The 12,090-nt window shown below is 53.6% G+C and overlaps 1 protein-coding gene across 11 annotated transcripts in view; it reads left to right on the top strand.

Annotated features, from left to right (window-relative positions):
- HUWE1 (HECT, UBA and WWE domain containing E3 ubiquitin protein ligase 1) overlaps positions 1–12,090 on the top strand; it is a 282,139-nt gene that overhangs the window by 199,645 nt on the left and 70,404 nt on the right. The window lies entirely within an intron of this gene.

A 12,090-nucleotide genomic window follows, 5' to 3' on the forward strand; every position in this document is an offset into this window, starting at 1 on the left:
GGAGCCAGCACGGTCTCCATGCCTGGCAGGAGACCGGTCTCCATCCGCAGCCCTTCAGGACCCTGCTGGACCGGAGCACTCATCCCCAGGGACCTGGCCCTGCGTCTCAGCAGCTAAGTACCTGAGACGTTTATATATTGGGGGTCCCTGTGCTTTATTGTTTGGGGAGAGTGTGCTTACTGTATTTATTGGCATTTCCGGCGGGTTCTCTAGCTGTCGCCCGAGAACCGCGCCGATGGTGCCTGCGCGTCGGCCTCGCTGCTCAAATTTAGGCCCCGGCTTTGCCGGAGGCCTAGTTTCTGTTCACTGCCCTCGCATGTCACTCATGCAGAGGGACAGGCTCGGCTCCTCCCGGCGGCCGTTCTGCACAGGGGAGGGACACTCCCCACTGCTGTGCGTGTCTCCTCCCCTGTAGGTCTCTATGGCCCTCCAGATCCCGCTCTCCAAGCCAAGTCCCGCCCCCTCTCTTCGCTCCGGCGGCCATTTTCTCAGCCAGAGTTCACTCGGCGCTGGTCTGCACTCTGCATCTCTGCTGAAGTGCTGTGCTTGGGGGTCCGGGCTTTGGGATCTGGAGGGCACACAACACCGCTCCAGCGGTCTGGTAAGCCACAACCGGTCTCTGGTTGTGGACCTCTGTATATACTCTCTGGGGTTCATTCTCTTGCAGAGCCCTCACTCCAGCAGCATGTCTCACATGAGGAGCAAGGCTCCAAAGCTTTATACTGTATGCGCTGCATGTAAGCTCCTGCTGCCTGAACCGAGCACCTATCCACATTGTGATGTCTGCTCTAACTTGGCGGTGCCACAGCCTGGAGTCTCACCCCCAGTGGTCTCTCAGGCTGCTCCTGCTTCTGTGGCTGATCCCCCGGCTTGGGTAGAATCCTTTTCTAGGTCTATCTCCCAGTCTTTTGCTGAGTCCATGGGACTTCTGTCCAGGACTTTGATGAATATGCATCAGCCCCCTTCACAGGGTGCCTCTACTGCTAAGGGTCCCTTAGGACCGGAGCTCACAGAGGATTCATCATCAGGGCACAGACCCCGTCCTCCTAACAGGAGACGCAGGGTTTCCTCTCCCTCCTCCTCCCGCTGCTCTGATTCAAGAGCTGACTCGCAGGAGGAGGAGGATGCCTTTACAGGGGGCTCGGAGGCTAACTCCATGTGCCCCATTGATCTGTCCGAAAGTGACTCAGATGTTAGTGATTTGATTGCTTCCATTAATTCTGTACTGGATCTCAATCCGCCAGTATCAGAGGAGCAACCCTCTCTGGCAGAAAAGCACCAGTTTACCTCGCCTAAGAGAGCAAAGAGTGTGTTCTTTAACCACTCCAGTTTTCAGGCCGCTGTGACCAAGCCCAGGGCCTGTCCTGACAAACGCTTCCCAAAGCGTGGTTCTGATGACCGTTTTCCCTTTCCACCTGAGGTGGTCAAGGAGTGGGCTCACTCCCCAAAGGTAGACCCCCCGGTGTCTAGGCTCTCAGCCCGGACCGTTGTGTCGGTGGCTGATGGCACCTCCCTTAAGGATTCCACTGACCGTCAGATTCACCTTCTGGCCAAATCTGTGTATGAAGCGGCGGGGGCCGCGTTTCCCCCGACTTTTGCAGCAGTGTGGGCTCTCAAAGCCATCTCTGCTTCTCTAGAGGAGATGCATTCCCTCACCAGGGAATCTATGCCCGAAATGGTTACCTTAACTTCCCAAGCTTCAGCTTTTCTTTATCGTTCCTTTGGGAGACCCAGACCATGGGTGTTTAGCTTCTGCCTCCGGAGGACACACAAAGTACTACACTTAAAAGTGTAGCTCCTCCCTCTGAGCTTATACACCCCCTGGTAGCCAGGCCTAGCCAGTTTATCGCTTTGTGTCAGGAGGTCATACATCCACACATGCATTCTCATCTGATTTGTTTGACTTTTGGAAAGAGTTTGAAGAAAAGCGGGTCCATGTCTGGACTCCCGGCATGTCCCTTCTCACCCCACTGTGTCGGCGGTGTTGTTAAGGTTGATTACAAGGCTGGAGCCTTACATGCCGCGCTCCTTCACCATCCCTTCTGGGCTCTGGCTTGAAGTGGGAGCCAGCACGGTCTCCATGCCTGGCAGGAGTCCGGTCTCCATCCACAGCCCCTTGAGGATTCTGCTGGACCGGAGCACTCATCCCCAGGGACATGGCCCTGCGTCTCAGTAGCTAAGTACCTGAGACGTTTATGTTGGGGGTCCCGGTTCTTTATTGTAAGGGGAGAGTATGCTGTATGTGATTGTTTTAACTTTTCCGGCGGGTTCTCTAGCTTTTGCCTGAGAACCGCGCCGATGGTGCCTGCTTGTCGGCCTCGCCGCTTAAATTTAGGCCCGGCTTCGCCGGAGGCCTAGTTTCATTTTCCTGCCCTCGCATGTCACTCATGCAGAGGGACAGGTTCGGCTCCTCCCGGCAGCCGTTCTACACAGGGGAGGGACACTCCCCACTGCTGGGGCGTCCCTCCTTCCCTTCAGGTCTCTATAGCCCTCCGGTTCCCGCTCTTTTATAGGAACGCCCCCTAGTTTCTCAGGCAGAGTTCACTCTGCTCTGGGACATCCTGCATTCTGCATCTCTGCTGAGGTGCTGCGCACTGGGGGACCGGGCTTCGGGATCTGGAGGGCACACAACACCGCGCTCAGTGGTCTGGTAAGCCACAGCCGGTCTCCGGTTGTGGACCTCTGTATATTCTCCCTGGGGTTCATTCTCTGCAAAGCCCCCACTCCAGCAGCATGTCTCACACAAGGAGCAAGGCTCCAAAGCTTTATTCTGCATGCACTGTATGTAAGCTCCTGCTGCCTGAGCCGAGCACCTATCCACATTGTGATGTCTGCTCTAACTTGGCGGTGCCACAGCCTGGAGTCTTACCCCCAGTGGTCTCTCAGGCTGCTGCTGCACCTGTGACTGAACCCCCGGCCTGGGTAGAGTCCTTTTCTAGGTCCATATCCCAGTCATTTGCTGAGTCAATGGGACTTTTGTCCAGGACTTTGATGAATATGCATCAGCCCCCCTCACAGGGTGCCTCTAATACTCTTGACAGAGGACTCCTATCCTCTGACCTCCGTCCATCGGAGTTCACGGAGGATTCATCATCTGATCCCAGACCCCGTCCTTCTAAGAGAAGGCGCAGGGTTTCCTCCCCCTCCCCATCCCACGGCTCTGTCTCAAGAGCTGACTCTCAAGATGAGGAGGATGCCCTCACTGGGGGCTCGGAGGCTATGTATCCCATCGATTTCTCTGAGGGTGACTCAGATCTTAGTGATTTGATTGCTTCTATTAATTCTGTGCTGGATCACAATCCGTCAGTGTCAGAGGAGCAACTCTTTGGCAGAAAAACATCAGTTTACCTCGCCTAAGAGTGAAGAGTGTGTTCTTTAACCACTCCAGTTTTCAGCTTTTTCATCTTATGCCATGTCTGCCATGCTAGAGACTGCTCACCGCACTGCGGTGGCTTCAGCCAATTCTCTTGTTATCCGCAGGATCTTGTGGCTTCGAGAGTGGAAGGCAGATGCTTCTTCCAAGAAGTTTCTTGCTGGGCTCCCTTTTGCTGGTTCACGGCTGTTTGGTGAACAGCTGGATGAAATCATTAAAGAAGCTACTGGCGGGAAGAGTACTTCCATGCCACAAACCAAGACCAGGAAACCCGCCCAGGGTAGGAATCAATCGAGGTTTCGTTCCTTTCGTTCCTCCAACTGGTCATCCTCTAAGCCTTCCGCCTCGTCCGCTAACTCAGCCAAGGATCAGAAATCCAACTGGCTTCCGCAGGAGGTGCTGCCACTAAGGCAGCTTCCTCATGACTCTCGGCCCGCTCCAGCCACGTCCTTAGTCGGTGGCAGGCTCTCCCACTTTGACGACGTTTGGTTAAAGCAAGTCTCCGATCAGTGGGTGAGAGACGACATATCTCACGGCTACAGGATAGAATTCTCTTCCAGCCCGCCAAACAGATTTTCTTCGGCGCTCCATTGGGAGACCCAGACGATTGGGTGTATAGCACTGCCTCCGGAGGCCACACAAAGCATTACACTAAAAAGTGTAAGGCCCCTCCCCTTCTGGCTATACACCCCCAGTGGGATCACTGGCTCACCAGTTTTCTGCTTTGTGCGAAGGAGGTCAGACATCCACGCATAGCTCCACTGTTTAGTCAGCAGTAGCTGCTGACTATATCGGATGGAAGAAAAGAGGGCCCATATAGGGCCCCCAGCATGCTCCCTTCTCACCCCACTTGTGGTTTGTAAGGTTGAGGTACCCATTGCGGGTACAGAGGCTGGAGCCCACATGCTGTTTTCCTTCCCCATCCCCCTGAGGGGCTCTGAGGAAGTGGGATCTTACCGGCCCACAAGCCCTGAGGCCGGGCTCCATCCACAGACCCAGTGAACCTGCTGGATACGGAGCGGGGTACCGTTCAGGGACAAGGCCCTGCAACTTTCAGGTACTCTGTGTCCCCGTACAGACAGGCACACACACGCCAGACTTGCTGGGTGTGTTAGTGCGCCGGGGATAGTAGCGCTGCACGCTGGGGTTTGAGTCACAGCAGCTTAGCTGTGTGACTTCATGTGCTGGGAACTACCGCGCCGGCCACTCTCGGAGCGGCGGCGCGGCTGGGACTTGTAGTGCGCCGGGGACTTAGCGCCGACCGCGCTTTTACGGCGGCGGCGCTTATAAATTTAGTCCCCGGCTTTTGCGGCCTAGCTCCGCTTCGTTCCAGCCCCCTCCCTGTCAATCAGGGAAGGGGACAGACGCTGTGCAATCGTCAGCGCCGAGGGCTGGAGCCTTATTTACATGCTCCAGCCCTCTCACTAGACACAGTGGGACGCAGGTTTCCCGCTTTTAGTCTGAGCACGCCCAGGGCCCGCCCCCCCCTCCACAGGACGCCGGCAGCCATTCCTGCATGCAGTCTGGCTGGAGGACGGACACAGGCTCTGGGAGACCCAGACTAGGGATTTCTGGCGACCACACACCCGCGTTTAGCGGGCGGTAAGCAGCACATTAGTGCTGGCCCCACTTGTGCCACAGTGTTGTATTGGTGTACTTTTTCCTGTACCAGATATATATATATATATATATATATATATATATATACTGCACTTTACGGTCGCTTCTTGGCTGTATACCCTATATTGCTCTGAGGAGACAACAACATGTCATCCACAAAACGCAAGGGTGCCAAGGCAAGGGCTGTATACACTGCTTGTACAGCATGTGGGGCTAATCTACCAGCAGGCTCCAACGACTCTCATTGTGTGCAATGTTCAGTCCCAGTGGCACTTCGTCAGCCGGAGTCTATGGTGGTAGTGGCCCAGGCAGAGACGCCGGTGAACCCAGCCCCGGTGACGGGGACAGAATTTGCAGTCTTTGCTGATAAAATGTCTGTGACTATGACAAAAATCCTGGAGACCTTGCAGTCCAGGCCAGTTGCTCAGACCATGGACACTGCTGTGTCTATGTTCCCCGGTCCCCCTCAGTTGGAACTAATCCGTACTTCAAGGGGGTCCCAGGCATCACAGGCTGAGGGCTCTGACTCCGATGACAGTCCCAGTCCGCCTAAGCGAGCTCGCTGGGAGAGACCCTCCACGTCATCACGCGGGTCAGGGTCTCAGCGAGAAGGGTCTCTATATGATGAGACAGATGTGGGTGATCAGGAGTCTTGTCCTGACACCGCACTCAATTTGGATACGCCAGATGGTGACGCCATGGTAAATGACCTTATAGCGGCCATCAATAGGCTGTTGGATATTTCTCCCCCAGCCCCTTCAGCAGAGGAGGCAGCTGCACAGCAGGAGAAATTCCATTTCCTGTATCCCAAGCGTAAATTGAGTACTTTTCTGGACCACTCTGACTTCAGAGAATCAATCCAGAAACACAATGCTTATCCGGACAAGCGTTTTTCCAAACGCCTTAAGGATACACGTTATCCCTTTCCCCCTGACGTGGTCAAACGCTGGACCCAGTGTCCAAAAGTGGACCCTCCAATATCCAGGCTTGCAGCTAGATCCATAGTTGCAGTGGAGGATGGGGCTTCACTTAAGGATGCCAATGACAGACAGATGGACCTTTGGTTGAAATCTGTCTATGAAGCTATCGGCGCGTCGTTTGCACCAGCATTCGCGGCCGTGTGGGCGCTCCAAGCTATTTCAGCTGGTCTGGCCCAGGTGGACTCTTTCATACGTCCAGCAGTGCCGCAAGTGGCGTCCTTAACTACGCAAATGACTGCGTTTGCGACCTACGCTATCAATGCGGTACTGGACTCTACGAGCCATACCTCAATGGCATCCGCCAACTCTGTAGTTTTGCGCAGAGCCTTGTGGTTAAAAGAATGGAAAGCAGATTCTGCTTCTAAAAAATGTTTAACCAGCTTGCCATTATCTGGAGACAGACTGTTTGGTGAGCAATTGGCGGAAATCATTAAACAGTCCAAAGGTAAGGACTCTTCCTTACCCCAGCCCAGATCAACCAAACCTCAACAGAGGAAGTGGCAGTCAAAGTTTCGGTCCTTTCGAGGCTCGGGCAAGCCCCAATTCTCCTCGTCCAAAGGGACTCAGAAAGAGCAAAGGAGCTCTGATTCCTGGCGGGCTCACTCACGCCCCAAGAAAGCAACCGGAGGTACCGCTTCCAAGGCGGCTGCCTCATGACTTTCGGCCGCCTCCCTCCGCATCCTCGGTCGGTGGCAGGCTCTCCCGCTTTTGCGACATTTGGCTGCCACAGGTCAAAGACCGGTGGGTAACAGACATTTTGTCTCACGGGTACAGGATAGAGTTCAGTTCTCGTCCTCCGCCTCGGTTCTTCAGAACTTCCCCACATCCCGACCGAGCAGATGCCCTTCTGCAGGCGGTGAATTCTCTAAGAGCAGAAGGAGTGGTGGTCCCTGTTCCTCTTCGGGAACAAGGACAAGGTTTTTACTCCAATCTCTTTGTGGTGCCAAAAAAGGACGGCTCATTCCGTCCTGTTCTGGACCTAAAGCTGCTCAACAAGCATGTGAACGCCAGGCGGTTCCGGATGGAATCCCTCCGCTCAGTCATTGCCTCAATGTCTCAAGGAGATTTCCTAGCATCAATAGACATCAAAGATGCTTATCTCCACGTGCCGATTGCTACAGAGCACCAACGTTTTCTACGCTTCGTGATAGGAGACGACCATCTTCAGTTCGTAGCTCTGCCATTTGGTCTGGCGACAGCCCCACGGGTGTTCACCAAGGTCATGGCGGCAGTGGTAGCAGTTTTGCACTCTCGGGGACACTCTGTGATCCCTTACTTGGACGATCTACTTGTCAAGGCACCCTCTCAAGAGGCATGCCAACTCAGCCTGAATGTTGCACTGGAGACTCTCCAGACGTTCAGGTGGATCATCAACTTCTCAAAGTCAAATCTGTCACCGACCCAATCACTAACGTATCTTGGCATGGAGTTTCATACCCTCTCAGCGATAGTGAAGCTTCCGCTGGACAAGCAGCGGTCACTACAGACTGGGGTACAGGCTCTCCTTCAAGGTCAGTCGCACTCCTTAAGACGCCTCATGCACTTCCTCGGGAAGATGGTGGCGGCAATGGAGGCGGTTCCGTTTGCGCAGTTTCATCTGCGCCCACTTCAATGGGACATTCTCCGCCAATGGGACGGGAAGTCAACATCCCTGGACAGGAAAGTCTCCCTTTCCCAGACGGCCAAGGACTCTCTGCAGTGGTGGCTTCTTCCCACCTCATTATCACAGGGAAGATCCTTCCTACCACTGTCCTGGGCGGTGGTCACGACAGACGCGAGTCTGTTAGGGTGGGGAGCAGTTTTTCTCCACCACAGGGCTCAGGGTACGTGGACTCAGCAGGAGTCCACCCTTCAGATCAATGTTCTGGAAATCAGAGCAGTGTATCTTGCCCTACTAGCCTTCCAGCAGTGGCTGGAAGGAAGGCAGATCCGAATTCAGTCGGACAACTCCACAGCGGTGGCATACATCAATCACCAAGGGGGGACACGCAGTCGGCAAGCCTTCCAGGAAGTCCGGCGGATTCTGATGTGGGTGGAAGCCACGGCCTCCACCATATCCGCAGTTCACATCCCCGGCGTAGAAAACTGGGAAGCAGACTTCCTCAGTCGCCAGGGCATGGACGCAGGGGAATGGTCCCTTCACCCGGACGTGTTTCAGGAAATCTGTCGCCGCTGGGGAAGGCCGGACGTCGACCTAATGGCGTCCCGGCACAACAACAAGGTCCCAACCTTCATAGCACGGTCTCGCGATCACAGAGCTCTGGCGGCAGACGCCTTAGTGCAAGATTGGTCGCAGTTCCGGCTCCCTTATGTGTTTCCACCTCTGGCACTCTTGCCCAGAGTGCTACGCAAGATCAGATCCGACTGCAGCCGCGTCATACTCGTCGCCCCAGACTGGCCAAGGAGGGCGTGGTATCCGGATCTGTGGCATCTCACGGTCGGCCAACCGTGGGCACTACCAGACCGACCAGACTTACTGTCCCAAGGGCCGTTTTTCCATCGGAATTCTGCGGCCCTGAACCTGACTGTGTGGCCATTGAGTCCTGGATCCTAGGGTCTTCAGGATTATCCCAAGGGGTCGTTGCCACCATGAGACAGGCTAGGAAACCCACGTCCGCTAAGATCTACCACAGAACGTGGAGGATATTCTTATCCTGGTGCTCTGCTCAGGGAGTGTCTCCCTGGCCATTTGCCTTGCCTACCTTTCTTTCTTTCCTGCAATCTGGGTTAGAAAAAGGTTTGTCGCTCGGCTCCCTTAAAGGGCAAGTCTCGGCGCTATCCGTCTTTTTTCAGAAGCGGCTAGCACGATTTCCTAAGGTGCGCACGTTCCTGCAGGGGGTTTGTCATATCGTACCCCCGTACAAGCGGCCGTTAGATCCATGGGATCTGAACAGGGTACTAGTTGCCCTCCAGAAGCCGCCCTTCGAGCCTCTGAGGGAGGTTTCACTTTCTAGACTATCACAGAAAGTGGCTTTTCTGGTAGCGATCACATCTCTTCGGAGAGTGTCTGAGCTAGCAGCGCTATCATCCAAGGCTCCCTTCCTGGTCTTCCACCAGGACAAGGTAGTGCTGCGCCCCATTCAGGAGTTTCTCCCGAAGGTGGTATCCTCTTTTCATCTTAATCAGGATATCTCTTTGCCTTCTTTTTGTCCTCATGCAGTTCATCGGTATGAGAAGGATTTACATTTGTTAGATCTGGTGAGAGCACTCAGAATCTACATTTCCCGCACGGCGCCCCTGCGCCGTTCGGATGCACTCTTTGTCCTTGTCGCTGGTAAGCGCAAAGGGTCGCAGGCTTCTAAGGCCACCCTGGCTCGATGGATCAAAGAACCAATTCTTGAAGCCTACCGGTCTGCTGGGCTTCCGGTTCCATCAGGGCTGAAGGCCCATTCTACCAGAGCCGTGGGTGCGTCCTGGGCATTACGACACCAGGCTACGGCTCAACAGGTGTGCCAGGCAGCTACCTGGTCGAGTCTGCACACTTTCACCAAACATTATCAGGTGCATACCTATGCTTCGGCGGACGCCAGCCTAGGTAGAAGAGTCCTGCAGGCGGCAGTTGCTTCCCCGTAGGGGAGGGCTGTCTTCGCAGCTCTAACATGAGGTATTCTTTACCCACCCAGGGACAGCTTTTGGACGTCCCAATCGTCTGGGTCTCCCAATGGAGCGCCGAAGAAGAAGGGAATTTTGTTACTTACCGTAAATTCCTTTTCTTCTAGCTCCTATTGGGAGACCCAGCACCCGCCCTGTTGTCCTTCGGGATTTTTGGTTGTTTTTCGGGTACACATGTTGTTCATGTTGAAAGGTTTTCAGTTCTCCGACGTTACTTCGGAGTGAATTTGTTTAAACCAGTTCTTGGCTTTCCTCCTTCTTGCTTTTGCACTAAAACTGGTGAGCCAGTGATCCCACTGGGGGTGTATAGCCAGAAGGGGAGGGGCCTTACACTTTTTAGTGTAATGCTTTGTGTGGCCTCCGGAGGCAGTGCTATACACCCAATCGTCTGGGTCTCCCAATAGGAGCTAGAAGAAAAGGAATTTACGGTAAGTAACAAAATTCCCTTCTTTTCTCTCAACTCCCCCCTGCTCCAAGGCCGCCGCCTTCTCACAGGCCGTGGCAGCCTTGCAGGCCAACGGAGTAATTGTACCAGTTCCCGCCCGGGAACGGTTCAGAGGTTTCTACTCAAATCTCTTCCTAGTTCCCAAAAAGCACAGTACCTTCCGGCCCATCCTGGATCTCAAGCTTCTCAACAAGCATGTTCAGGTGCGGCATTTTCGCATGGAGTCTCTGCGGTCAGTCATTGCCTCAATGACCCAAGGGGATTTCCTGGCGTCCATCGACATCAGAGATGCCTATCTGCATGTGCCAATTGCAGTGTCACACCAGCGTTGGCTACGTTTTGCAATCGGAGAAGATAATTTCCAATTTGTGGCTCTCCCCTTCGGGTTAGCCACGGCTCCTCGGGTATTCACCAAGGTCATGGCAGCAGTGATTGTGGTTCTGCACCTCCAGGGGTTGGCAGTGATTCCTTACCTGGACGACCTTCTAGTCAAGGCTTCATCCAGCGCAGACTGTCAGCGGAGTGTCTCGCTCACTCTCGCCACTCTAGCCCAATTCGGGTGGCTTGTCAATCTGCCCAAATCCACTCTGACTCCGACCCAGAGTCTCACGTACCTAGGGATGCAGTTCGAGACTTTGCCGGCACTTGTGAAGCTGCCCTTAGTCAAACAGCAGTCCCTCCAACTGGCGGTGCGCTCTCTGCTGAGGCCCCGCCGTTATACCCTCAGGCGTCTAATGCAGGTGCTGGGTCAGATGGTGGCGTCAATGGAGGCTGTTCCCTTTTTTTAAAACCATAACTTTTTATTAGTAATTAATTTCAGATGTTGCATCATACATCATATTGTCATCACATTATCAACAAAAATCACAATAATATGGGTATTAAACAAGGGAGAGGGGTGGGGGAGGGGGGGAGAAGGGGATGGGGGAATGGTGATATCACATCAATTTCCGGGTCACATTCTCCATATATACATCTGTAGATTTATTTGATAACCGTATTTAATCGGAAGGATAACCAGTAGTTCCATTTCTTATAGAATAGCGCTGTGTTATTGTTGGATGAAGCGAGTATCTTCTCGCATAGGCAGTTCTCATTGATCAGTGAGATGACTTCGGGTAGTGCGGGGCATTGGGGGGTTTTCCAGTAACTTGCGATTTTGAGTCTTGTGGCCACAATGATATGTACAATCACTGTGCGGATCTCGTAGGGGAGTGAGTCCAGATCGATGGCGAGCAGCGCCTGCTGTGCAGACAGCGTTATTCCTACACCACAAATCTGAAATATTAAATGATTTATTGCTTCCCACAGACGTCTGACATTACTACATTTCCACCATATGTGTAACATGTCTGCGCTGGGGTCTCCACATCTCCAGCACGTGTCCGGGGAATTGTGGAACATCTTAGATAGTCTATAGGGGGTGAGATACCACCTATATAATAGTTTCCTTGCGTTTTCTATGTGGTTAGTGCATTTAGATTAGCTTCCAATAATTAGGAAGGATGCTCGCCATTGATCCGGTGTGAAGGTGCAGTGTAAGTCTCTTTCCCATTTTTGTAGGTATGTGGTTAGCGAGGGCAGGGTGTTCTCTAGCATACAATCATAGCTTATAGACAATGCTTTCCTCTGTGCGGTGGGGTTCAGTAGCATAGAGTACAGCTTAGATGGCGGTGCCGTCATCGGCTCGTTCCTTCCATAGAGGAAGTGTCGGATCTGTAGGTATGTGGTTAGCGAGGGCAGGGTATTCTCTAGCATACAATCATAGCTTATAGACAATGCTTTCCTCTGTGCGGTGGGGTTCAGTAGCATAGAGTACAGCTTAGATGGCGGTGCCGTCATCGGCTCGTTCCTTCCATAGAGGAAGTGTCGGATCTGTAGGTATGTGGTTAGCGAGGGCAGGGTGTTCTCTAGCATACAATCATAGCTTATAGACAATGCTTTCCTCTGTGCGGTGGGGGTCAGTAGCATAGAGTACAGCTTAGATGGCGGTGCAGTCATCTGCTCCTTCCTTCCATAGAGGAAGTGTCGGATCTGCAGGTATGTGGTTAGCGAGGGCA

Source organism: Anomaloglossus baeobatrachus, chromosome 9 (genome assembly GCF_048569485.1).
Source record: "Anomaloglossus baeobatrachus isolate aAnoBae1 chromosome 9, aAnoBae1.hap1, whole genome shotgun sequence".
Taxonomy (NCBI): Eukaryota; Metazoa; Chordata; class Amphibia; order Anura; family Aromobatidae; genus Anomaloglossus; species Anomaloglossus baeobatrachus.